We start from the raw sequence: 7,719 nt of genomic DNA, 5'->3' as shown, positions 1-7,719 counted from the left end.
GCTCACTGCTACCTGCACGCTGCCTGCTCCGATGTATATGCACTAATCACTGGCTAAACGACTGCAGTCGAGTGCACCTTCGCCGGAGTGTGGGCGCGATAACTGCTGAGGAGATTACACCGCGGGGGCAAAATAGAGACATATGTACTTTCAAACAAATTAAAGAATTTTTTTTAAAAAATGTGAATAGCCCTGGCAGGGTAGCTCAATTGGTTAGAACCGTGGTCTGCAAACTGTGGCTCGCGAGCCACATGCGGTTCTTTGGCCCCTTGAGTGTGGCTCTTCCACAAAATACCACAAAATACCACATGCGAGCGCACACATACAGTGCAATTGAAACTTCGTGGCCCATGCGCAGAAGTCGGTATTTTGTGGAAGAGCCACACTCAAGGGGCCAAAGAGCCGCATGTGGCTCTCGAGCTGCAGTTTGCCGAGCCGCAGTTTGCCGACCACTGGGTTAGAGCATCGTCCTTATACACCTAGGTTGTGGGTTTGATCCCTGGTCAGGGCACATCCAATGAATGCATAAATAAAGGGAACAACAAATCCATGTTTCTCTCTCTCTCTCTCTCTCTCTCTCTTCCTCTCTCAGGAAGAAAGAAAGAGATTAAGAAAGAGAAAGAAAGAAAGAAAGAAAGAAAGAAAGAAAGAAAGAAAGAAAGAAAGAAAGAAAGAAAGAGAAAGAAAGGGAAAATTAAAAGTGAATAAATGAAAGTATATAGGATTACAAAGTAAATCAATATATTGAAGTATTTTATCAAAATGATTTTGAAAATTATGATATGGGTTTCTTGATGGCCAGCTCTATCACATCAGTGTCTGTGCATAGGTAAACAGTGACCACGGGTGACTAGCAGTGGTCTAATGAGTGGGTCTAAGAACTACTGTTCTTTTGCAACATGATTCCAATTGAAATGAGATTTCAAGATCCTGCAATGATTTTAATGTGATATGAAAATAATATGTAACTTTGTATTGTTGGTGAAAGCATGATCAGTATTGCTGATACTACTGAGATTTGTTGCATGAAGTCATAATAAAGGAAATACTAAATGTTCATTTGAGGTTGATAAAAATAATGACTTTTTCTCCCATCTAAGTTTAATATTCTTTTTCACAGATATCTATCTATCCATGGGCCTCCTGTGAGTTCTTGGAAAGGTTAAGAACCCATACAATAGAGTATCCAAAAAAGAGGCATAATGATGTTATGTGTCTTGTTTTTCTAAATGTATCCTCAAAAGAAATTACATAATAATTACTAACCATGATAGTATTAATAGCAACCATTGAATTCCTTCAATGTGTCAGTTACTGTACTTGGTTCCTATACATATTATTTCACCAGAATCACTCAATAGTCCTAGAAGGTGGTGCTTGTCTCCATCGTAGTCAAAGCTCAGAGAGGTTAAGTAATCTGCCCAAGACCATATCTTTCCCAAGTGATAAAATTATGATCAAAACCCAGGTCTAACGTGAAACCCAGACTTTTAGCTCTTGTTGGCCCCCTGCCTCTGCTGTCCCTGCCAGCATGCTGGGATCATAGCTCCTCCAACACTGACTCAGCCTCTCCACTCACCCGAGACAGCTTTGACAAGCCCCTGTGACCTCTTCATCCCTATCCCAGGGTCCAAATTGAGTGGTTCACTTTCCCCTGGTTTGTAAATTCTTTAATAACTAGGGGCCCGGTGCACGAAATTTGTGCACTGGGGGGGGGTGTCCCTCAGCCCAGCGTGCCCCCTCTCACATACTGGGAGCCCTCAGGGGATGTCCTAGTGACAGCTTAGGCCTGCTCCCTGCTCCCCTTGGGGAGCGGGCATAAGCCACAGTCTGGCCTCCCTTTGTGGGAGGTGACTGGGCTGATCAGGGGAAGGAACCAGCCCCATCACCCCGCTGCTGCAGCCACTGCCAGTCACCGCAGCCAGCAAGGTTTTTTCATCAACACGGACTCCAGTCCCTTCACCATGAAAAAGTGACAACTTTCTTTAGGCATTTTCAACATGTGTCTTTCATATAATAATAATTTCTTTATTATTTTTTTTATCCTCACCTGAGGATATGTTTCCATTGATTTTTAGAGAATGTGGAAGAGAAAGGGAAAGAAAGAGAGAAACATCAAAGTGAGAAGAACACTTTGATTGGTTGCCTCCTGCATGAGCCCTGACCTGGGCCCCAGCCAGGGAGGAGCCTGCAACCTAGATACATGCCCTTGGTCAGAATTGAACCCAGACCCTGCCATCGGCAGGCCAAGGCATTATCCACTGAGCCAAACTGGCTAGGGCAGGATATGACATTTCTTAGCCCTCCAGCAGCGGACCTTCATTTTTTTCGCCAGGAGTGTAGTGAAAAACCCTAGATCACCTTTTTGGATTCTTATTACCCAAGTTACTAAGAATATTACCAGTGGCATACAGGGAGCTTAGCCAACCAATCGCTGGCTTGGCCCCCCGGGCCCAGGCCTGATGCCTCTGGTCCAGGCTTCAGGCCTGGGCAGGGGATCCCCATCTCCCCCCGACCACCAGCTCACCCTTACCCAGGCCTGATGCCTCGGCCAGAAGTGTCGACCCCCATCACCTCTGATCACCGGATTGGCCCCTTGCCCAGGCCTGAAGCCTCCGCCAGAGGTGTCAGGCCTGGGCAGGGGACCCCCATCTCGCTCCGATCGCTGGCTGGGCCCCCCGCCCAGGCCTGACACCTCTCACCGAGGCGTCAGGCCTGGGCAGGGGACCCCCAAACCCCTCCAATCGCCAGATCGGCCCCTTGCCCAGGCCTGATGCCTCCGCCAGAGGTGTCAGGGGACCCCCATCTCCCCCATCACCGACTTCTGGGCTGCTTCTGGGGTTTCTGGGGCCAGGGGCGGCAGGCAGGTGGCTTCTGTGGTTGCACACGGGGGCCTGGATGGCGGCTGGCAGCTGCGCTGTCCCACCCTGCCTGCACTATGCAAATTAGCCACCATCTTTGTTGGTGGTTAATTTGCATATCGTGCTGATTAGCCAATGGGAGGCTTAGCAAAGGTATGGTCAATTACGATGTTTGTCTATTATTAGATAAGATTGCCATTGCCCAGAGCAAATACCTTATCCAAGTTACCAGCTATCCTGAATCTGTAATATTCTAAACCCCTCAATTTGGTTGGAAATTTCCTAAGGGATACTGAAACAGCTCTTTATCACCTGGCCACATAAAACAATAAAAATGCTGTAGAATTTGAATCACCTGACTAGCAAACATGGCGCCAAGGTTATACACTTCAATCTAAGAGCCATAGGGAATAGTAACCAAATTCACCATGGTTACCAAATTTACAAATAAAGGAAACCCTCTTGAATCAAAATCTAAGAAAACTGATGGGATGTTACCTTCATTACAACTTGTTTCTTACATATGTACAAGAATGCTTCAATTATGCTCCCACTGATGCTCACTCTCTGTGGGATCAGATATGGATCTGGTGCAACTTTTCAGAAAAGCAACAATCTATAAAGACTGCACATCTTTTAACCCCGCATTTTTATCTTTAGAAATTTATTTTAAAACAATCATCAAGGATGTTCAGTTTCCAGTGATAATTTTGAGAGTATTATTTATACCAAGAAAACTGACAAGGGTCTAAAAGCCCAACAAGGAACTTGTTTGATCAAATGTTGTCAGCATAATAAAAAATATTTATATTTAATATATATAAACTAAAACGTAATTTTGATCAGATTCTAGGTGATTTTTGTCTTGATTTGCTTATCTATACTTATTGAAGTTTCTACAATAAACACATTACTTTTGGAAAGAAAATAAAAGTGAAAAAAGAAAGACTCAGTTCTAAAATCATTCAGGGAGCAATCCACAGTCGTCAAAGGAAACACCCCAAATGTATGAGAAACCATTGTTCTTGCTGGGAAACAGAGGAGTCATTCCACAGTCAACACTGAAGAGTAAGTGTGCCTGCAATTAGGTGGAGGGATGGGCTAGGTGGGGCAGGCAGTAACCACAGGCTAAAAAATATTATGGGGAGGCCAACATTCCTGCTCTGTGTTTGGAAATGTAAGTTCATGGTATCTACTTAGTTTGCTACTAAATAAGATTTTAAAAAATAACTACATTATCTGTTTTTCTATTTTAAAAATGAAAGTAATGGAATTCCTTTAGGCATTGACTTTTGATCAGGGATTTTTATAGTATAGCCTGAATTTTTCTCACTTCACATTTCTGAAATGAGAGGAATGTTAACAATGGCATAGGTTTATAGGACTTGGACCAGCCTGGTTTGTGAAGATGCCCAATGTGTTTTAACAGGTACAGAAATTGAGTCACCCACCCTAGGCTAGTACAAATTGTTCCTCCTTCCCTCTTAATATGAAATATCTATGTATGTGTATCTTTGTCAATGTAGATATTTATTTTAATTACTGTGGTGAAAGAAACTTGCTAAGCCTTTCTGGAGGTGTATTTCATGTTAATTCCTGAAATTAATCAATTATCTCTCTCTCTTTCATCAATTATCTCTCTCTCTTTCACATATACACACATTTTCTTACTACACAGCAATTAAAAAGAACAAACTATTGCTACATAAGACAATTTGGGTGAATTGCACAAATAATGAGAAAGGGGTAGTGAGTATCCTTATCCCGCATTTAGCACACTGGGTTTATATAGGAGCAACACTGTAATAGTTCCCCGAGAGGGGCAGTTTAAAGGTGTCTAGATTCACAAGTTGCATCCTGCCAGTAGAAGACTGTGTCAAGCATTCAACTTGCTAGTTCTCACCACACCCTTTTCTGTCACATGTGTACAAAATCACTGATTCATGTTCACGGCTCAGGGCCAATTGCAATGGTTGTTCTTGGTCTCAGATGTAAACTAGATGATGCCTAGAAGGCTCTGAAAACAAAACCAGGGCAGCCAAGTGGGAGCTCTCAGAATATCTAACCCCATATTGTTTAAGGCAAGCCCTTGACTAAAGCAAGGAAAGCCCTAAAACTACAGTTAGCTATCCTCGTAATCTCTGACACCTATTAAATTTTTAACCTGTAAAGTTTTTTTGAATTTTTATTTAAATCACTTTTTACAACAGTAAAATGTGTTGGGGTCTAACCCCAGCAGGTCCAGGGGTCTCCAAAGGTGTGGACAGAGTCGGCGAAGAAGGAATGACACGGAGACAGTGTTCAGTTGATCAGCAGCCTAGCCAGGATCTCTAGCCAGGATCTCCAGCCAAGTTCTGTGTTTTATTGTCTTGTTACATCTGTATTTATACCAGTTGATTTTAATCCTGTCAATTTCTATTCCAAAGGTTAGAGTGTTTCTTATCTCCATTCCAGGGAGTAAAGATTATGTAGCTTAAGGGTGGATTTTTCATAGTTAAAGTGATTAACTACCCACCTGGCATTTAGTTAAGGGGTTTTATTCCCTCCCTAACTTCAGGGAAAAATCCCTACCTGGGGAAACAACCTTTCTCGGGGAGGTGACCTTGGTTAAAACACATAGCGCCAAGAAGGTGAGCAAACATATTAAGAACAGTATGCCATATACACCATGTCCCTTGAAACATATGCTGTGCAGATGTTTCTTCCCTTCAGCGACTGTGTCAAGCAGCAAGGATGGACCAGCTTCTGGCAAATTCCCCCTTTTTTATTTTTTAAATGATAGCGCATGTAAATCAGCAGCCACCTCTCGGACTGGGTTGTTTAAGACTCAGAAGAAGACTGACAGGCAATGATAATGAGCATAGCTATAAACATAGTGGATGGGGTGCACAAGGAGCCTTGTTCCTGTAGAAGGTTGCTGGCCTCTTCAGTCAAGGGATTTCAGCTGTCCTCAAGTCAGGAGTTTGGATATCCTTGTTGATCTGGCTAGTGGGTGGCGTCATTGGCAACGGGTTTCCCGAAGCATTAGAGAGTTGAAGGGCTGCATCAAAGGGTCCATCAGGGCCGTGCTTGATGGTGGTGTCAGTGTCCGGGGAGGAGTCAGCTGTGCCCTCTGGGTTGGCCAATATGGATGATACTGGGGAGGAGGAGGAGGCAGAGATGGAGGGTAGTAGAGAGAAAAAGAAGAGAAAGCAAAAGAACTACAAGGCATGGAAGTGTTTAGAAAAAAGAGGGAGAAGAAAGGGAAGAAGGCAGCATCCTGACACAGACCTTTCCTTCAGCTGCCCCTTTCCCTGTGGTCCAAGGTAGAATGGGAAACAAGTCCTGTTGCAGTGAGAGGGCAGTTGCTGTCAGCCAGTCTCTGTCTTTACCTGGGTCCCGATCTGAGCTGGGCGTGGGAAGCGAAGCAGCCATGGGGGCAGGAGTCCTCCCTCAGAAGGGGTGAGGGTTCAGGCCTCTGCAAAGTTGGGAGGGTGAGGGTCTGTGCCCCACCTCTGTTGACCCCCAAGTTGTCTCCTGATGGCCCCTCTGCGACTGTGCCTGTCTTAGGTTGTTCCTTCCCTGAGGAATCTTACCCATCTCTGGCTAACCAGCCATCCTCCGGGGCCAAGCAGGGTGATGTGAGGTGTGTGAATGAGGGAGGGGCAGCGCCCCCCTGCAAGAGGTTCAGTTCTGTCTCCTTGGTAGCCTATGCCCCTGTGGGCCTCCACGCCCAGCACCTGCCTTGGGCTCCCCTCACCTGCAAATGGACTGTGAGAAGAGGGTCCCTCTTGACACAAGAGCAAGAGGGGCCAATACTGGACAAAGGAGAGTCCCGGGACAGGGCTTTCTCAGCCCAGGATGTCAGGCTCTTGGCACAAGACAACTCCACGTATGGGGCATATACCAGACACCCCCAGTCACGGCAGAAAAGGGAGGTGCCCTTCCTGGAACAGTAGGGTAGGGAGATTCTAGAAAAGGCTGTGTTCAGGAGAGAAGGAGAAAGGCCAAAGAACCAACAAACAAGTAGTCAGATTAAAAAAAAAAAAAAAAAGAAAGGAGATTTGAGGCAAAGGTGGGACATGTGATCCTCCCAATGGACAGGTTGATCCAGCTCAGGGCTGCATATCTGCTGCAGACGGGCACTGGTCAGGTGTGCTAGGGTGAGGCGGAGACGGAGGGCGGTGAGACATAGGGTCAGACTAGATGGTCTGGAATCCACACAGGTGAGTCTGTGTCCTGCGGAAATATACAAGCATATCCTCTCCCCCAGGTTAAAAGTACATCAGGTCCCTTCCAGGCTCCTGTAAGCAAGTCTCTCCATTTGATGAGGGCTTTAGGTTTAGTTAGATTAGGGTTCCAGTGTCTGTACATCGGGGAATTTCCCTCAGAATCTACATTTAGTATATTACAAATAGAGTATGTTGTAGAACATGATGGGAAGAGGAATATTTAAACCCATTTTCTTGTAATTTTTTGTAACAGGAGTAAATCAAACACCGTTGGGGCTATATAATAGAACTCCCATTTGAGACAAGATATCTCTTCCCCGTAATGTAAAGGTGATAGTCGTAATTACATAGGGACAGAATGTTCCTGAATGTTGATCTTCATCAGCCCAAGTTAAAATCTGAGAACTCTTTTTTACATTAGATGCCTTGCCTAGTCCTACTAAGGAAGTGGAGGTGGTGTGCGTGGGCCAGGAAGAGGGCCAATCCTTCCCTGCTATGCAGGAAACATCTGCTCCTGAATCCAATAGACCTTCAATTGGTTTTCCCTGAATTTGTAAAATTTTTGTAGGTCTAGCAGCATGGATTTCTTGTATCCAAAATGCTGCATCACTAGATCCAAAGCCTCTGGCCCCTCTGGCTTCCTGGGT

Source organism: Myotis lucifugus, unplaced genomic scaffold (assembly GCF_000147115.1).
Source record: "Myotis lucifugus unplaced genomic scaffold, Myoluc2.0 scaffold_50, whole genome shotgun sequence".
Classification (NCBI taxonomy): domain Eukaryota; kingdom Metazoa; phylum Chordata; class Mammalia; order Chiroptera; family Vespertilionidae; genus Myotis; species Myotis lucifugus.
Note: the sequence above shows the minus strand (reverse complement) of the source record.